Source organism: Bos indicus, chromosome 18, assembly GCF_029378745.1.
Source record: "Bos indicus isolate NIAB-ARS_2022 breed Sahiwal x Tharparkar chromosome 18, NIAB-ARS_B.indTharparkar_mat_pri_1.0, whole genome shotgun sequence".
In the NCBI taxonomy this organism is placed as follows: domain Eukaryota; kingdom Metazoa; phylum Chordata; class Mammalia; order Artiodactyla; family Bovidae; genus Bos; species Bos indicus.
In genome coordinates, this window is record NC_091777.1 from 40,767,731 (window position 1) to 40,788,602 (window position 20,872).

Consider the following 20,872-nt stretch of genomic DNA (forward strand, 5'->3'; position numbering starts at 1 on the left):
GCTAAGCAGCTACAGTGCGAGGAGAGATGACGGTAGAGGAGAGATGACGGTAAAGAAGAGGCAGTTCAGATACACAAGGCAGAGTCATTTTACCGTAAAATACAATCAAATACTGCCTTTGCCAGCCACAGCAACTGAAAAACACATGATCATGATCTTGGAGAGACAGCAGTGAGCGATCCTGAAGAGAAACCTTAGCTCCCTGCTCAGGAATTGAACCCGGGTAGCCTGTATGAACACCAGGATTCCCAACCATGAGACCACCAGTGGCCAGAGGCTAGAAGCAAAGTGACCCTGTGTCTTTTCCCCATTTGAAACCAAGACTATTTTAAGGAGGCGAGAGGTGTAAATACATAAATGAAGTCCATTATTATAGACACAGCACAACCTGTGGGAGAGCACGCGGAAGCCCAGTTTAAGACAGAAGCAGGACAGAGACACAACCGAGAGAAGCCTGGGCATCTGAGGGGCACAGGAAGAGGCGGTGTGAGTCCCTCACGTGGGGCAGCCCTTCCGCGTCTGTGGTTACCTTTCACCAACTGTCTTGTTTCTTGCTTCACACACATCTGACTCGACTAGGACCCTGCCCAAGGTGAGGGCACAACTTTTTGCTAAGATTGACCCCACAATGGAAGCCTGTGGGTGCACGTCCACACTTATTATGGGGTGGGGCCCCCTCCCTCTTTGGCCTCCAAGGAGCCTTCCTGCGCCTGTGCACACAGGGAAGTCTTCCTTGACCTCAGGCGTAGGCACCTTATCTTTATTCCAGCAGCGCTCAGCCTCTGCCATTAGCCTGAGTGTCTGGGTGAAAACAAAGCTTCAGTTTCACCCCACTTGACAAACACCAGCAGTCCACCAGAGGCGCCTCTGTCTCCCACCTCAAATCCCTCCGAGAGACATGAACCCCAGAAACCTTTATTGGGAGGGTGAAGCTCTGTCTTCTGCAGTTTCTTCAAGCTGGCGTGGGGCTCGTAGACCCTACCTAGCTGGGCCATGGCGCTCTCACCCTGTCTCATTTAGGGCCCTCAGAGGGACTTCTGTTGTTACTCCTGAAGGATCTGTTCCGAGGATTTGCTGGAATCTCTGCATCACCGTCATCTTGATGTGAACCTGTAGTAATCTGAAAGAGACAAATTTAACAAGATTTAAAAAGGCAGGAGCCAAAGGTCAGTAAAAGAATTATTTTGACCAGGGGCCCAGGCAGGAGTGAGAAGCAGGTTACGTTTTTTACAAATTTCAATCCTCGTCCAGATACAGAGTCAGTGCTTGAGCCACCCTGTCCAAAGGATCCACAGAACCTTTTGTTGTGGTCTGACATATTTTTGGTATCATTTTTATTAGCCCAGAGTGACTGATGTAGGTGTGACAGGCCACTCAACTTCAGAAGCAGTTGGAGAAGTGACAACCTGAATATTAATATACAAAATTGATCTCATTTATTTCCAGGAGAATAAGCTTGAATCCCTGTCTATACCTGGCACTTCAAGGAGACTTGCAGGCTTGTAGCCAGTAGCCTAGTTTTATCTAAGTTGGTTTTGATGTATTATTAACACTTAAACCAAAGCATCTTCCCCTGGGTCCTTTAATGCAAATCTTTTGTCACCTTCTAGATCTATATTTCTTCTATTTTTCCCCCATTTATAAACAACCAACTGTAGAACAGAATTATTATCATTACTTTTTTACAACAAAAACATCTCCAGCCTTTATATCTTCTCTCACTGACAACATATATCTTACTTGCTTTATGCACCAAAATCATTTCCTTGTCACTTTAGTAGCTTTTAACCTTTAAAAAACCTTGACTCCTAGTGAAAACCAAGAAGAAAGCAATTGTTAACTTTTTATCATATTGGCACTCTCTAATTAGCAAACTCAGGAACATATTTTAGAATCTCTAAAAACATGTATTTTTCCAAAGTTCAATTCCTTTTCTCAATATAATACAAAGGATGTGTCTAATAAACCCAAATATCTTTAGTTTTTTTCTTGTAATTAGAATTATGTGATTTGTAAGTACTTACTTTTCTTTAAGTCAGTTAAATAGAGCTCACTTACAAATTAACCTCAGCAATATTATCCAAAGACAAAGACACACTGAGGCATACATAAATCAAGACAGACAGTGATCTTATAGTTTTCCGCTTAAGATTTAGTATAAAATGTCTCTTGCCCCTTTTCTTTTTCTTGGCTTGATTTTCTACTAATCTACAGAAGGCTGAAGTCTCAGGGAAAATAGGCTGTGTATCTCCCGGTCAAGATAAGAGCTTCAGGCTTTTTTCTTGGTATATTTTTATTTTCTCAGGGTCAGAGTTCTGGAAAAAAAAAAAAAAAAAAAGCATTTCAACAAGCCAGCTTTTCCTAACTGTACATGCAGAAGGAACCAGTTTTGCAATTTAAAAAAAGTTTCATTTTAACCCATTTTCTCTGGAATCTGAAGAATATCACGGCCATCTAGTGTCAGAAACTGTCATCTCTCCTTTCTGCAGTCCTGGTTTCATAGCTAACATACACCGAACACGCTCAGATTGGCCCTAGTAACAGGAGCAGACTGGCTGATAAAGCGCTGTCCCAGCAGGGACTTGCCCTCTGGCAGCTGGGGTCTTAGTTTGATCAGAAGGGTCCGAAGGAATAAGGGAACATGCAGGAATAGGGGACGCTTGGTTCTTTTCTCACTTTCTTCTCTCACTGCTATATATCAAATAGACAAACAAAAAGGACCTTCTGAATAGCACCGGAAGTCAATTGAACACACTGTGATAATCTATATGGGAAAAAAGAATAGACATATGTCTGTATATAACTGAATCAAGTTCCTGAACACCAAAAACAAACACAATATCGGAAACCAGGTCTGCTCCCACAGAAAATAAAAAATTACCAAAAAAACAACAAAAAAAAAGCGTGAAGAAATGCTGCCGCCTTGTGGGCACTTTCAGTAACAACACCTGAAAAGCCTGTGCTGCTGCTGCTGCTGCTGCGGCCGCTGATGGGCACCGAGTCTATGAGGGCTTCCCTGGTGGCTCAGCTGGTAAAGAGTCCGCCTACAATGCGGGACACCTGGGTTTGATCCCTGGGTTAGGAAGATCCCCCGAAGAAGGGAAAGGCTACCCACCCCAGAATTCTGGCCTGGAGAATTCCATGGACCGTGGGTGGGAAAGAGTCGGACACGACTGAGTGACTTTCACTTTTCACTTTCATTCAGTAATGTCCTCAGGTAGGTCCTGGAAAAAGTATTCAAAACGGGGCAGATGGTCAAGAACCCCACCGGGACTTGAGAGGTGTTACTCACACTGTTTAAAAATAATCACATGAAAAGATTTTATATCTCTAAGTCCTACCGAAATGCAAATCAAAACTGCAAACTACCTCAGATTGGCTTTTGGCAAAAAGTCTACAAACAATAAATGCTGGAGAGGGTGTGAAGAAAAGGGGGCCCTCCTACACCGATGCTGGCATGATAAATTGTTAAGAGCCAGGATGGAGGACAGCATGGAGGTTCCTTAAACAAGTGGAAAGAGGATGACATGAGGACACTCCCTAAACCCACGCAGAAAAATATACTCCAAATCAAAGATCTAAATGAAGGACAGACACTATAAACCTCTTGAGAGAAATACAGGCAGAACACGCTTTGCTATAAATCACAGCCAGTTTGCTTTGGATTCATTCTTGGAAGAATGAAAACCAAAACCAAACAAACGGGACCTCATTAACCTTAAAAGTATTTGAGCAGCAGTGAAGCCGCTCAGTCGTGTCCGACTCTTTGCGACCCCATGGACTATGGCCTACCGGGCTCCTCTGTCCATGGGATTTTCCAGGCAATAGTACTGGAGTGGGGTGCCATGTCCTTCTCCAGGGCAGCAGGGTAAACCATAAATGAAAGAAAAAGACAGCCCTGAGAATGGGGGGGGGGGGGAGTACTTGCAAATGGAGATATCCACAACAGGCAAACACCTCATGCAGCTCAATATCCAAAAACAAACAACCCAACAGAAAAATGGGCCAAAGATCGAACGGACATTTCTCCAGAGAAGGCATCCAGGTGACCGTAAGGCACCTGAAAAGATGCCCAGCATCCCTAATCATTAGAGAAATGCAAATCAAAAGTTCAGTGACGCATCACTTCACGCCAGTCAGCGTGGCCATTTCAAAAATTCGACAACAATAAATGCTGGAGGGGGTGTGGAGAGAAGGGACCCCTCCTACACTGTGAGTGGGAAAGTAAATCAGCACATCCACTCTGGAGAACAGTATGGAGGGTCTGTGAAACACTCAACAATGAAGTGCCAAGTGACCCAGCCATCTCACGCCTGGGTGTAGACCCTCAGAAACCAAGTGTTCAAAAGATACTACATGCCAACAGTCATGGCAACACTAGGTACAATATCCAAGATACAAAAGAAACTTCAGTGTAGAAGGTCAGGTGAAGGGGTAAAGAAGATGGGGCACGCATACCCAAGGCAGTGCTGCTGCTGCTGCTAAGTCGCTTCAGTCGTGTCCGACTCTGTGTGACCCCAGAGACGGCAGCCCACCAGGCTCCCCCGTCCCTGGGATTCTCCAGGCAAGAACACTGGAGTGGGTTGCCATTGCCTTCTCCAATGCATGAAAGTGAAAACTGAAAGTGAAGTCGCTCAGTCGTGCCTGACTCCCAGCGACCCCATGGACTGCAGCCCACCAGGCTCCTCCGTCCATGGGATTTTCTGGGCAAGAGTACTGGAGTGGGGTGCCATTGCCTTCTCCAAAGGCAGGGCTACCCAGCCATAAAAAGGATAGAAGAACACCACCTCCAGCCACAGAGAGAACGAGAGATGATCACTCACTGAGACAAAGACAAGCATCACATGTTATCCCTTCTACGTGGAATCCAAACATGGACACAATGAACTTCTTTACAAAACAGATTAAACAGCTTTACAGACTTAGTAAAGAAACTCACGGTTACCAAAAATGAAAGGTGTGGGGGCAGGGAGAAATTAGCAGGTTGAGAATAACACACACACACTACTACTGACAAAATAACCCACAAGGACCCTCTGTAGAGCACAAGGAACCCCACTCAACAATCTTTAATAACCTACTGAAGGCAGGAGGAGAAGGGGACGACAGAGGATGAGACGGTTGGATGGCATCACTGACTCGATGGACATGAGTTTGAGCAAGCTCTAGGAGTTGGTGATGGACAGGGAGGCCTGGAGTGCTGCAGTCCATGGGGTCACAAAGAGTCGGACATGACTGAGCGACTGAACTGACTGAACTGATGAGAAACGAACCTGAAAAGAACGTACAAACATCTACATACACATAAGAGAAAAGGGGGCTTCCCAGATGGTGCTAGTGGTTAAGAACCCACCAGTGAAAGCAGGCAGACGTAAGAGTCGTGGGTTCAATCCCAGTGGTCAGGAGATCCCCTGGAGAAGGGCCTGGCAACCCACTCCAGTATTCTTGCCTGGAGAAGCCCATGGACAGAGGAGCCTGGTCAGCTATAGTCCATCAGGTCCCAGAGTCGGACACAGACACTGAAGCTAATTAGCACAAAATTAAAAAAAAAAAAAAACCCATAACAATGCAAATCACCTATACACTGGAATTCAAAATAAACAAACAAACAAAAAAAGACAAAAGAACTGTTGACTCTATTCCCCTCAGGCCTTGGGTACCTGGGCTGGGGTCACATCCCTGGAGCCTGAGCAGGCTTGGGTCCCCAAGCTGGCTGTGGTGGGGCTGAGGGAGCTGGGGAGGGTGTCCAGGCAATGTGCCCCTGCCACCCTCCATGGACCTGGACTTCCTGTTCCCCTCTGCACGAGCCCACAATCTCCAGACCCAGGGCGGCCCTCCTGCAGCAAAACCAAGCCTAGTGCTCCCAAAGGATGGTGGAGTCTCTGGCCTGGAAGAGCTTTTGCAAAGTGCCCTGGGCTCCATGTCTCCTGCTGGCAGGGTTCCCACCTCCAGCCTCCTTCCTTAGGGTCGCCCACTTGAGGACAGCACCCTCAGCAGAGTGGTGCGGCAATCGTTGGGATGTGTCCGGGGGATGAAGACTAAGGGGGAAGAAGTAAGATAACACAAGCCCTGGGTGTTTCCATTCTAGTTGACAACCAAGGAACTGGACTTTCCCTAAGGCTCTGGTTGCCCAGGTAACTAGAGTTGGGCATGAAGAAATGCTGCCACCTTGTGGCCATTCCTTGTAACAACCACCCGAAAACCTGGGCTGATGGGCTCTTAATACTCACAAAGCCTGCAGGGCTGGAAATGACACCTGCCCTCAAGAAATGCCCTGGGACAGATCACCAGAAAAGAATTCAAAACGGGGCTAACTTGAAGTCAGTTTCAAGAGGTTAATTGTACTCACAAGGTAGAAGGTAAAAAGCCCACGGAAAGATACTCAACATCAATAATTATTAAAGAAATTCAAATTAAAACCAGGATGCGGTATCACCTCACACGGCTCAGAATGGCCATCCTCAAGAGATCTTCAAAGGTTAAATGCTGCTGAGGGCAAGGGGAACGGGAACCATCTCACACTGTGGGCAGGGCTGCAAGTGGGCAGGTGTAGCCACGAACTGAATATTTGGAGTCTCCTTAAAACACAAAATAGAGAGTTACCACATTTTGAGGCAACCCCACTCCTTGCTTTGACCTGGAAAAAATCCTAATTCAAAGAGAATACATGCACCACTATTTTCAGGGCAGCACTATGCACAATAGCCAAGACATAACATTAACCAAAATATCCATCGATAGATAAATGACTAACTGGCCCATCTGTACAATGGAATACACTCATAAGTCAAAAAAAAAAGAGAGAGAAGGAAAAACACCATGGGCAGCAGCATAGATGAACCAAGAAATTATCTTACTAAGTGAGGTTAGAGATAGAAAGACAAATATCCTAAAATATTACTTACAGGCGGAAGCCAGAAATTCATGCAAATGAAATAATTTGCAAATAAAAACAGACTCAGTTAAAAAACCAACTCATGATTTTTTTTTTAAGTTGTGGGGAGGGATACACTAAGAAGGATTAAAAGGTACATGTTACTAAGTATCAAATAGGCAATCCAAAAGGACCAATTGAATAGCGCAGGAAGTCGATGGGACAAACTGGGATAACCTTCATGAGAAAAGACGCCGGAAAAGAACAGGTAAATGTCTATATCTGCTTGAAAAAATGTCATTATACGTCTATATCTGTTTGAAAAAAATGTCCATTTAGATCTTTGGCCCATTTTTGTTGTGTTTTATTTTTTATTGAGCTGCATGTGCCGTTTGATTTGCAGATGAATTACTTGATATATTTGCTTGCAAACTTATTTTTTCCATCCTGAGGCTCTGAGGGTTGTCCTTTTGATTATGCTTTCCCTTGCATAAATTAATGCAAATACAACCTCGGAAATCAACTCTATTAGAAAATAAAAATTAAAATACAAAAAAAAAAAAAAGAGGGAGAAGAAATGCTGCCGCCTTGTGGCCGCTTTTGGTAACAACTTAAAACCTGCGCTGATGGGCACTTACTTCCCAGGCCTGTGGAAAATAAGGAAAAAACACCTGTTCTCAACAAATGTCCTGGGGTGGGTCCTGGGAGAAGATTCAAAACTGGGCAGACGGGCAGGAGGCCAATACCAAGAGGTCAGTTTTACTCTCACTGTTTTAAGAAACAATCACATGAAAAGATTTTAACATCATGAAATCTTAAGAGAAATGCAAATTTAAAGCACAGCGAGGTACCACCCACACTGGTCAGAACGGCCTTTGTTGAAAAGCCTACAAACAATAAACACTGGAGACGATGTGGAGAAAAGGGAGCCCTCCTGCTCTGATGCTGGCAAGGTAAACTGTTAACAGCCAGGATGGAGGACGGGGTGGAGGCTCCGTGAACAAACAAAGAATGAAATTACGTCACTCCATAACTGTTGAAAGAAAAAGAATTCCACATTGGTTAAAGAACTAAACGGAGGGAGGGTCAGGCCCCACCTCTAGAGGAAAACGTAGGAAGAACAAGCCTTGACATAAATCGCAACAAGTTCTTTTTGGGTCCACCTCTTAGAATAATGAAAAATAGAAAAACAAAACAAAACCTCAATAAAAGGGCCTTGTTAACCTTAAAAGCACTTGCACAGCAAGGGAAAACATAAACAAATGGACAACCCTCAGAGCCTCAGAATGGAAAAAATAAGTTTGCAAGCAAATATATCAACAAGTAATTCATCTGCAAAACAAGCACACAGCACATGCAGCTCAATAAAAAATAAAATACAACAGAAAAATGGGCCAAAGGTATAAATGGACATTTTTTCAAAGAATGCATTCAGATACCTTAAAGCACATGAAAAGATGCTCAGTGTCACTAATGATTGGAGAAATGCCAATCAAAACAACGAGGTATTTGCTCACATCATTGAAAATGACCCTCTTCCAAAAGATCTACGAAGATTACACTCTGCCCGCAGGCGTTGGGGACAGGGAATCCTCCTACACTAGGGCAGGGATGTAAGTGGGTAGGTGCAGAAAGAAAACAGGAAGGAGACTCCTTAAAACAGTGAACATAGACTTCCCGCCCCCCTCTGGCAAGCCCACTGAGATCCAAAGAAAATAGAAGTTTTAAATGACATGTGTGTGCACCTGCCGGGTCCAGTACAGCGGGTGAGAAAGACCTGAAACGGGGTGAGCGCCTAATGAGAAGACACACGTGTAATTCAGCAAGCGGGGAGTCAGGAGGCCCTCCTGCTCTGCATGGCAGGAGGACAAAATGGCTCCTTTCAGCCCACACTTTTATTGGCAGAAGTCACACAAGATCACTAGGGAATAGCTATGCTGGGGAGTTTGATCAGCGCCCCATAAAGTTAAGGCTCTGCTGTTGATCAGCAACATCTTGTTTCCATGGGGACGGACGCAGGGGAAGGCAGTGAAGCGGAGCAAAGAGCACACACGTCCTGCCCCAAGAATGTTCGTTCGGCATGTTTACCAGGGCAATCCCGAGGGCACAGTCTGCCACACCCTCGAGTCATGGGGCAGGTTCTGGTCTCTGCTCCGCCAAGCTGCAACATGCACCCTTATTTTCAGGGCGGCACTAGTCACAAATATCCAAGACAGAACATAAATCAAAACGTCCATCAATAGAGAAGTGAAGCGTAACTGGTCCATCTAGACACTGGAATACATTCAGCCGTCAACAAGGAAAAAGTGGAGTAGCGTGGATGGCCTGAGAGATTTAAGGTACCGAGTCAAGTTGGTGAGAGAGGGAAAGAGAAATACCACTTACAAGTGGAATCTATACATTCATTCAAATAAACTGATTTGTAAACAGAAACAGACTCATAGACTTAGAAAACGAACTTACGATTATTAAAATCAGAAGGTAGGAGAAAGAAGACATGAAAAGGTTGGGATTAACATACACACACGCTACTTATTATCAGATAGAATATCCCAAAGGACCTACTGTTAGCACAGGGACGTCTACTGGACACACTGTAATAACCTATGTGGGAAAAGACCCTGAAGAAGAACAGATAATCTGTGTATAACGGAATCAAGTTCCTGTTCACTGAAAACAAACAGCAGAAATCAAATCTACTGCAACAGAAAAAAAAAAAAAAAAAAGACTGTGGGGAAATGCTGCCGCCTTGTGGCCACATTTCATAACAACAACTGAGAAACCTGTGCTGATGGGTATTTAATACTCCCCAGGCCTGAGGGGGTGGATGGAAGGAAAAAAACATCTGTCCTCAACAAAAGTCCTCGGGTAGGTCTGGGGGAAAACAGGGCAGACAGTCGAGAGGCCAATCTCCAGAGGTCAGTTTTTTAACTCATACTTTTTTTTTTTTTTAATCACATGGAAACCTTTCAACATGGAGTAATTTTAAAGAAATGAGAATCAAAACTAGAACTAAGTACGAGCTCACACCGGTCAGAATGGCTTTTGTTAAAAACTCTACAAAAAGTAAATGGTGGAGAGGTTTTAGAGAAAAATAAATTCTCCTACGCTGATGCTGTCAATGTAAATTGTTAACAGCCAGAACAGAGAACAGGGTGGAAGTTCCTTAAACAAGGGAAAAGTGAATGAAACTATGTCTCTCCCTAACCTCACACGGAAAAGAAACTCCAAATATATTAAAGAGCTAAATGGAGGGACGGATACTCTAAACTTCTTGAGGAAAATATGGGCAAAACAGGTTTTGAAATCACAGAAAACTTCTTGGTTTCACTCTTAGAAAAATGAAAAATAAAAAAAACTCAACAAAAGTAATCTCATTAACCTCAAAAGCTTTTGCACAGCAAGGGAAATTCTAAATGAAAGAAAAAGACAACCCTCAAAGAGGGGGAAATGGTTATGATCAAATTTAAAAACAATTTATTCATCTCCAAACATGGAAATAGTTCATTCAGCTCAACATTCAGCTCAACAAACTCAATAGAAAAACAGGCCAAAGATTAAATAGACATTTGTCTTAAGAAGGCATCCAGATGGCAATAAAGCTCATGAAGAGATGCTCAGCATCACTGTTAGAGAAATGAGACAAATCAAAACTACGAGATACCAACTCACACCCCTCAGAATGGCCATCCTCCAAAGATCTACAAAGATTAAGCGCTGCCCAGGACATGGGGAACATAATTCTACAGTCCACAGAATTCTCCAGGCCAGAATACTGGAGTAGGTATTCATTCCCTTCTCCAGGGGATCTTCCCGACCCAGGGATTGAACCCAGGTCTCCCATTGCAGGTGGATTCTTTACCAGCTGAGTCACCAAGGAAGCCCCCTACACTGTGGGTAGGGGGGTGAATGAGTGTGTGCAGCCAGGAAGGAAAAGAATATGGAGATTCCTTAAAATACTAAATACAGAGTTACCACAAGATCCAGCAAGCCCACACCTTGCCTTAGATCTGTATAAAATAAGAATTTAAAATGACACTTGCAACCCTATTTTCAAGGCAGTACTATTGACAATATTTAGTAGAGCACATCAACCAAAATGTCCACCAATAGAAAAATGAAGAGCAACTGGTCCATCCACATACTGGAATACACTCAGTCACCAAAAAGAGCAAAAAATGCCTTGTCATCAGGATTGAGAGACCTAGATTTATCATACTGAGTGAAGTCAGTCAGAGAGAGAAAGAAAAATACGAAATCACAGGTGGAATCTATAAATTCATACAGTTGAACTAATTTATAAACAGAAACAGACTCACGGACTTAGAAAACCCATTTATGATTATTAAAATAAAAGGTAGAGGAATGGAGACATTAAGAGGTTGGGAGATTAACAGATACACACTATTATCAAAGATAATCCGAAAGGACCTATTGAATAGCACAGGGAAGTCCACTGAACACCCTGAGAAAACCTCTGTGGGAAGACCTTGAAAAAGAATAGATACAGGTCTACGTACAACCGAATCAAATTCCTGTAAACCTAAAACAAACAGAACAACAGAAAGCAACTCTACTCCAAAGTGGAAAAAAAACACTAAATTACAAAAAAAAAAAAAAAAAAGCATGGAGCATGAAGAAATGCTGCCATCTTGTCTGGGCGCTTCATATTCCCCAGGCAGAGGGATAGAAGGCAAAAAACAGCTGTTCTCAACAAACATCCTTGGGTAGGTCCTGGGAGGAGATTCAAAACAGGGCAGACGGTCAAGAGGCCACTCTGGAGGGGTCAGTTTTACTCACACTGCTTAAAAAAAATTAGTGGAAAAGTTTCACCTCCTGAAATCATAGAGAAATGCAGATCAAAATTATAATGAGGTACTGCCTCTCACCAACCGGATTGGCCTTTCTTTAAAAGTCTACAAACAGTAAATCCTGGAAAGGCTGTGGAGAAAAGGGAACCCTCATACACTGATGCTAGCAATGTAAAATGTGGACAGCCACTGTGGAGTACGAGGCGGAAGCTCCTTAAACCAGGGAAAAGAGAATGAAATCATGACGACTCCCTAACCCCACACAGAAAAAAGCAACTCGAAATCAATTAAAAATCTAAATGGTAGGATGATTACTATAAACCTCTTGAGGGAAGATATACGTAGAACATGCTTTGATACAAATCACAGCAAGTTCTATTTGGATCCATCACTTAGAGTAATGAAAAATAAAACAAAAGTCAACAAAAGGCACCTCATGGACCAAAAAAGCATCCGCAGAGCAAGGGAAACCTTAAAGGAAAGAAAAAGTCAACCCTCAGACTGGGGAAAAAAATGTTAGCAAACTAAGTCCCACAGGGACTTCATCTCCAAAACATGCAAACTGCTCAGGTAGTTCCATATCAAAACACCAAACAACCCTACAGAAAAATGGGCCAAATATCTAAATATACACTGCTCCAAAGAAGGCATAAAAAAGGCCATTAAGCACATTAAAAGATGCTCAGCATCACTAATTATTAAAGAAATGCAAATTAACCCGACAGCAAGATCTCAGCTCCCACCCCTCAGAATGTCCATCTTCCAAAAGATCTACAAAGATTAAATGCTGCCATGGCCGAGGGGAACAGGGAATCCTCCTGCGCTGTGGATGGGTGGGTGCAGCCACAAAGGAACATGATATTCAAGTTTCTTAAAACATTAAATACAGATTAACCACATGATCCAGCAGGCCCACTCTTTGTCTTAATCTGGAGAAAATCATCATTTTAAATGATACACGCACCTCTTTTTTTCAGGGCAGCACTATTGACAATGGCCCAGACAGAGCGTCAACCAAAATGCTCATCAATAGAGAAGTGAACTCACTGATCCATCGAGACACTGGAATATACTCAGGCTTCAAAAAGAGGAAAACTGCCATGGTCAGCAGCATCAGTGGGCCAAGAGATTCATCATACACAGTGAGTCAGTCATATCACCTACAGGGGGAATCTATAGAGTCATATGAATGAACGAATTTATAAACAGAAACAGACTCATGAAGAAAACCAGCTTATGACTATTAAAAAAAAAGTAGGGGAAGGGAGACATTAAGAGTTTGGGATTAACATATACACACGAGAAGTCCCAAAGGACCTATGGGATACCACAGTGTTTAGGAAGTGTCCTAAACACACTGAAATAAGCTATATGGGAAAAGACCCAGAAATACATCTACAGTTATTTCTATAGAATAGACATAAGTCTATGTATGAAACTGAAACAAGTTGCTAAAGTAAACCTAAAACAAACACAAGAACGGAAATCAACTGTATGCCAATAGAAAACAAAAATTAAATTTGTCCAAAAAAACAAAAAACATGGCGCGTGAAGAAATGCTGCCACCTTGTGGCCACTTTTGCTAACTACAACTGAAAAACCTGTGCTGGGGGGCATTTATTAATAATATTCCCCCGGGAAGCGGAAAAGAAAGGCAGTGCCAAAGAATGTTCAAATTACCAAACAATTGCACTCATCTCACACGCTAGCAAATTAATGCTCAAAATCCTCCAACCTAGGCTTCAACAGTCCGTGAACTGAGAACTTCCAGGTGTTCAAGTTGGATTTAGAAAACACAGAGGAACCAGAGTTCAAATCGCCAACATCTGCTGGATCATAGAAAAAGCAAGAGAATTCCCAAAACATCTACTTCTTATTCACTGACTACACCAAAGCCTTTGACTATGTGGATCAAAACAAACTGTGGAAAATTCTTCAAGAGATGGGACTACCAGACCACCTGACCTGCCTCCTGAGAAACCTGTATGCAGGTCAAGAAGCAATAGTTAGAACTGGACATGGAACAATGGACTGGTTCTAAACTGGGAAAGGAGTACGTCAAGGCTGTATATTGTCACCCTGCTTATTTGACTTATATGCAGAGTACATCATGAGAAATGCAGTGCTGGATGAAGCACAAGCTGGAATCAAGATTGCTGGAAGAAATATCAATAACCTCAGATATGCAGATACCACCACCCCTTATGGCACAAAGTGAAGAGGAATTGAAGAGCCTCCTGATGAAAGTGCAAGGGGAGAGTGAAAAAGCTGGCTTAAAGCTCAACAATCAAAAAACTAAGATCATGGCATCCAGTTTCATCACTTCATGGCCAATAGATGGGGAAACAATGGAAACAGTGACACACTTTACTTTCTTGGGCTCCAAAATCACTGCAGATGGTGACTGCAGCCATGAAATTAAGAGACACTTGCTCCTTGGAAGAAAAGCTATGACAAACCTAGACAGCATATTAAAAAGCATAGACATTACTTTGCCAGCAAAGGTCCATCTTAATCAAAGCGATGGTTTATCCAGAGTCATGTATGGATGTGAGAGCTGGACTGAAAAGAAAGCTGAGTGCTGAAGAATTGATGCTTTCAAACTATGGTGTTGGAGAAGACTCTTGAGAATCTCTTGGACAGCAAGGAGATCAAACCACTCAAACCTAAAGGAAGTCAACCCTGAATATTCATTCAGAAGACTGATGCTGAAATTGAAGTTCCAGTACTTTGGCCACACACTGGGAAGAACCGACTCATTGGAAAAGATCGTGATGCTCTAAAAGATTGAGGGCAGGAGGAGAAAGGGACGACAGAGGATGAGATGGCTGGATGACATTACTGACTCGATGGACATGAGTTTGAGCAAACTCCAGGAGTTGGTGATGGACAGGGAAGCCTGGCGAGCTGCAGTCCACGGGGTCGCAAAGAGTCAGACAGGACTGAGTGACTGATCTGAACTGAAGGGGATATAAGGAAATGTACCTGTCCTCAACAAATATCCTTGGATAGGTCCTGGAAAAAGAATTCAAAACAGAGCAGACAATCAAGAGGCCAATCTCCTGAGGTCAGTTTTACTCACATTGATTTTTTTTTTAATCACATGAAAAGGTTTCAGCATCATGAAATCTTAAAGAAATGCAAATCAAAATTACTATGCTGTATCAGCTCACACAGGTCAGAATAGCCTTTGTCAAAAAGTCTACAAACAGTAAATCCTGAAGAGGTTATGAAGAATAGGAAATCTTCCTCCTATGATGATGCTGGGAATGTAAATTGTTAATTGCCAGGATGGCAGACAGGGTGGAGGTCTTTAAATGGTGAAAAGAAAATGCAATTACGTCACTCCCTCACCTCACACAGAAAAAGAAACTCCAAATGGATTAAAGAGCTAAGGGGAGGGGTGATTCCTCTAAACCTCTTGAGGAAAATACAGGCGGAACAAGCTTTGACATAAGTCACAGGAAATTCTTTTTGGATCAACTGTTACAATAAGGAAAAAAAAAAAAAAAAACTCAAAAGGGACCTTGTTCACCTCAAAAGCTTTTGCACAGCAAGGAAAACACTAAGCAAAGGAAAAAGAGAACCCTCAAAATGAAGAAAAAATATTTGCCACCAAATTTAAAAACAAGGAATTCATCTCCAAAACACACAAACAGTTCATGCAACTCAATAGCAAAAGCCAATCAACCCAACAGAAAACAGGCTAGAGATCTAAATGGACATTACTTGTTCAAAGAAGGCATCCACATGGCCACAAAGCACATGAAAAGATGCTCAGCATCACTGTTAGAGAAATGCTGATGGAAACTGCAACACGGCCTCAGCTTACTCACTCAGAATGACCATCCTCCAAAAGACCTACAAAGATTAAACTGCTGCCTAGGGCAAGGGGAACAAGGAATCCTCCTACAGGGTAGGCGCGGATGCAAATGGGTGGGTACACCCACAAAGGGAGACACTCCGGAGATTCCTTCAAACTCCATAATATAGAGTTACCGCCTGATTCAGCCAGCCCACTCTTGCCTTAGATCCCAAGAAAATGATCATTTAAAATGACACTTGCACCCCTGTTTTCAGGGCAGCACTGCTGACAACATCCAATCAGAGCATCAGCCCACTTTAGCCGAAAATGACACCTAAAAGTTGAAGAATCAAAAATCTCTATCTCCAGACCACGCACTCCACGTGGTGTGGTTTTTCCAAATTTAACTGGTTCCTTAGGCTTCCCTACTGGCTCAGATGGTAAAGAATCTGCCTGCAATACAGGAGACCAGGGTTTGATCCCTTGGTTGGGAAGATCCCCTGGAAAGAAATAACAGCCCACTCTAGCATTCTTGCCTGGAGAATTCCAAGGCAGGCTACATACAGTCCACGAGGTCACAAATATTCGGACATGACTGAGCGACTAACACTTTCACTTTCTTAGACTCTCAGAATTTTTTCACTAAGGAGTCCCCCAAGCCTAATTCACTCCACCTAAAACTCAAACCAGCTTTGATTCTTCTGTCATCTTCATTTCAATAGGTAAACATTGTTTTTATCAGGTTAATGTGGAAATTATCTGTAACTTCCCTTAGCATCTACCGCCAACCACAACCAATTACTTCCCAAGGCTTATAGATTACAAGCCCTTCAGTGTCTGACTCTTTGCGACCCCATGAATTGCAGCACGCCAGGCCTCCCTGTCCATCACCAACTCCCAGAATTCACTCAGACTCACGTCCGTTGAGTCAGTGATGCCATCCAGCCATCTCATCCTCTGTCGTCCCCTTCTCCTCCTGCCCCCAATCTCTCCCAGCATCAGAGTCTTTTCCAATGAGTCAACTCTTCGCATGAGGTTGCCAAAGTACTGGAGTTTGAGCCTTAGCATCATTCCTTCCAGAGAAATCCCAGGACTGATCTCCTTCAGAATGGACTGGTTGGATCTCCTTGCCGTCTGAGGGACTCTCAAGAGTCTTCTCCAACACCACAGTTCAAAAGCATCAATTCTTCGGTGCTCAGCCTTCTTCACAGTCCAACTCTCACATCCATACATGACCACTGGAAAAACCATAGCCTTGACTAGATGGACTTTTGTTGGCAAAGTAATGTCTCTGCTTTTGAATATGCTATCTAGGTTGGTCATAACTTTCCTTCCAAGGAGTAAGCGTCTTTTAATTTCATGGCTGCAGTCACCATCTGCAGTGATTTTGGAGCCCAAAAAAATAAAGTCTGACACTGTTTCCACTGTTTCCCCATCTATTTCCCATGAAGTGATGGGACCAGATGCCATGATCTTCATTTTCTGAATGTTGAGTTTTAAGCCAACTTTTTCACTCTCCTCTTTCACCTCCATCAAGAGGCTTTTTAGTTCCTCTTCACATTCTGCTATAAGGGTGGTGTCATCTGCATATCTGAGGTTATTGATATTTCTCCCAGCAATCTTGATTCCAGCTTGTGCTTCTTCAAGCCCAGTGTTTCTTATGATGTACTCTGCCTATAAGTTAAATAAGCAGGGTGACAATACACAGCCTTGAAGTACTCCTTTTCCTATTTGGAACCAGTCTGTTGTTCCATGTCCAGTTCTAACTGTTGCTTCCTGACCTGCATACAAATTTCTCAAGAGGCAGGTCAGGTGGTCTGGTATGCCCATCTCTTGAAGAATTTTCCACAGTTTATTGTGATCCACACAGTCAAAGGCTTTGGCATAGTCAATAAAGCAGAAATAGATGTTTTTCTGGAACTCTCTTGCTTTTTCCATGATCCAGTGGATGTTGGCAATTTGATCTCTGGTTCCTCTGCCTTTTCTAAAACCAGCTTGAACATCTGGAAGTTCACAGTTCATGTATTGCTGAAGCCTGGCTTGAAGAATTTAGAGCATTACTTTACTAGCGTGTGAGATGAGTGCAATTGTGTGATAGTTTGAGCAGTCTTTGGCATTGCCTTTCTTTGGGACTGGAATGAAAACTGACCTTTTCCAGTCCTCAGCAGTGTGGCCACTTCTGAGTTTTCCAAATTTGCTGGCATATTGAGTGCAGCACTTTCACAGCATCATCTTTCAGGATTTGAAAGAGCTCAACTGGAATTCCATCACCTCCAATAGCTTTGTTCATAGTGATGCTTCCTAAGGCCCACTTGACTTCACATTCCAGGATGTCTGGCTCTAGGTGAGTGATCACACCATCATGATTATCTGGGTCATGAAGCTCTTTTTTGTACAGTTCTTCTGTGTATTCTTGCCACCTCTTCTTAATATCTTCTGCATCTGTTAGGTCCATACCATTTCTGTCCTTTATCAAGCCCATCTTTGCATGAAATGTTCCCTTGGTATCTCTAATTTTCTTGAAGAGATCTCTAGTCTTTCCCATTCTGTTGTTTTCCTCTATTTCTTTGCATTGATTGCTGAGAAAGGCTTTCTTATCTCTTCTTGCTATTCTTTGGAACTCTGCATTCAGATGCTTATATCTTCCCTTTTCTCCTTTGCTTTTCGCTTCTCTTCTTTTCACAGCTATTTGTAAGGCTTCCCCAGACAGCCATTTTGCTGTTTTGCATTTCTTTTCCATGGGGATGGTCTTGATCCCTGTCTCCTGTACAATGTCATGAACCTCAGTCCATAGTTCATCAGGCACTCTATCTATCAGATCTAGGCCCTTAAATCTATTTCTCACTTCCACTGTATAATCATAAGGGATTTGATTTATGTCATACCTGAATGGTCTAGTGGTTTTCCCTACTTTCTTCAATTTCAGTCTGAATTTGGCAATAAGGAGTTCATGATCTGAGCCACAGTCAGCTCCTGGTCTTGTTTTTGTTGACTGTATAAAGCTTCTCCATCTTTGGCTGCAAAGAACATAATCAATCTGATTTTGGTGTTGACCATCTGGTGATGTCCATGTGTAGAGTCTTCTCTTGTGTTGTTGGAAGAGGGTATTTGCTATGACCAGTGCGTTCTCTTGGCAGAACTCTATTAGTCTTTGCCCTGCTTCATTCCATATTCCAAGGCCAAATTTGCCTGTTACTCCAGGTATTTCTTGACTTCCTACTTTTGCATTCTAGTCCCCTATAATGAAACAGACATCTTTTTTGGGTGTTAGTTCTAAAAGGTCTCGTAGGTCTTCCTAGAACCGTTCAACTTCAGCTTCTTCAGCATTACTGGTTGGGGCATAGACTTGGATTACCGCGATATTGAATGGTTTGCCTTGGAAACGAACAGAGATCATTCTGTCGTTTTTGAGATTGCATCCAAGTACAGCATTTCGAACTCTTTTGTTGACCATGATGGCTACTCCATTTCTTCTGAGGGATTCCTGCCCGCAGTAGTAGATATAATGGTCATCTGAGTTAAATTCACCCATTCCAGTCCATTTGAGTTCGCTGATTCCTAGAATGTCGACATTCACTCTTGCCATCTCTTGTTTGACCACTTCCAATTTGCCTTGATTCATGGACCTGACATTCCAGGTTCCTATGCAATATTGCTCTTTACAGCATCGGACCTTGCTTCTATCACTAGTCACATCCACAACTGGGTATTGTTTTTGCTTTGGCTCCATCCCTTCATTCTTTCTGGAGTTATTTCTCCACTGATCTCCAGTAGCATACTGGGCACCTACTGACCCGGGGAGTTCCTCTTTCAGTATCCTATCATTTTGCCTTTTCATACTGTTCATGGGGTTCTCAAGGCAAAAATACTGAAGTAGTTTGGCATTCCCTTCTCCAGTGGACCACATTGTGTCAGATCTCTCCACCATGACCTGCCCGTCTTGGGTGGCCCCACGGGCATGGCTTAGTTTCACTGAGTTAGACAAGGCTGTGGTTCTAGTGTGATTAGATTGACTAGTTTTCTGTGAGTATGGTTTCAGTCTGTCTGCCCTCTGATGCCCTCTTGCAACACCTACCGTCTTACTTGGGTTTCTCTTACCTTGGACGTGGGGTATCTCTTCACGGCTGCTCTAGCAAAGCGCAGCCACTGCTCCTACACATGTCTCAAATCAATCATCTTTTCCTGTTTAATCTATCCCTTCATTTCTATTCTGAATATTAGAAAAAAATTAATATGGCACAGGTCCTGTCTTTGAAGGTCTGATTTTCATAGCAGGAGAAATAATTATTTCATTCTTTCTCCATACACCTTCCATGGGTGCCATACCTACTTTTATTGAGTTGATTATTAATTCAATATTGGGATTCCCTGGTGGCCCACTGGTAAAGAATCTGCCTGCCGATGCAGGAGACTCGGATTAGATCCCTGGGTCAGGAAGATCCCCTGGAGAAGAGCATGGCAACCCACTTCAGTATTCTTGCCTGGGAAATCCCATGGATAGAAGAGCCTGGTGGGCTACAGTCCATGGGGTTGCAAAAAGTCAGACACGACTTGGCAACTAAAACAGCAATTAATTCAATAACCAGACAAAGAGGGCATTGCTACTGTAATTTAAGGGGTGGAAGGCAGGAGTGATCATCAACAACTTATAGTACATACCTGACCACAGACATCTATCTAGTCTCAAATGTCAGCAGTGCCACCAGGAAACACTGACCTGGGCCCCACAGTTAACAACTGACACCTGTTCATAACAAGTTTCTGGACCTGTCCTCCAACCCTCTTCCCAGATCCGGAATACACAATAGCAAAGGTTTTTTTTGTTGTTGGTTTTTTTTTTGTTTTGTTTTGTTTTTTGCCAGTGAGAATGCTATGGTCTGAATGAACCAGAATATCTAGAAGTTAAGCAAGGGGCTTTGCAGAAAGACTGCCTCTGTTGGCTAGGACTTTAAAGCCCTAAGAACAGTGCCTGGTATAGATTTCTCAACAGGAAAGAGAGAGCAAAGCAGTCAATCCTAAACAAAATCAACCCTGAATATTCATTGGAAGGACTGATGATGAAGCTGAAGCACCAATACTTTGGCCACCTGATGCTAAGAGCTGATTCACTGGAAAAGACCCTGATGCTGGAAAAGACTGAACAGAGGATGAAATGGGTGGATGGCATCACCAACTCAATGAACATGGATTTGAGCAAACTCAGGGAGACAGTGAAGGTCAGGGAGGCCCGGCGTGCTGCAGTCCATGGGACCTCAAAGATTCAGACATGACTGAGCAACCAAACAACAGGGTCAGGGCTTGGCTTTCTCAGTACGAGTCAGGGTGGAACCTCGCCCTCACCCTGGATGCAGACTCGGAACTTTCACCGGCACTGACACCCAG

At 43.2% G+C, this 20,872-nt stretch overlaps 1 long non-coding RNA gene across 1 annotated transcript in view; it reads right to left on the reverse strand.

Moving 5' to 3' along the window:
* Positions 1-1,166: 1,166 nt before the first annotated feature.
* Positions 1,167-20,872, reverse strand: part of LOC109571677 (uncharacterized) — a 28,783-nt gene continuing 9,077 nt past the window's right edge. The window contains exon 5 of the long non-coding RNA XR_011561524.1: positions 1,167-2,315. This is a non-coding gene — a long non-coding RNA (uncharacterized lncRNA). The remainder of the gene's footprint in view (positions 2,316-20,872) is intronic.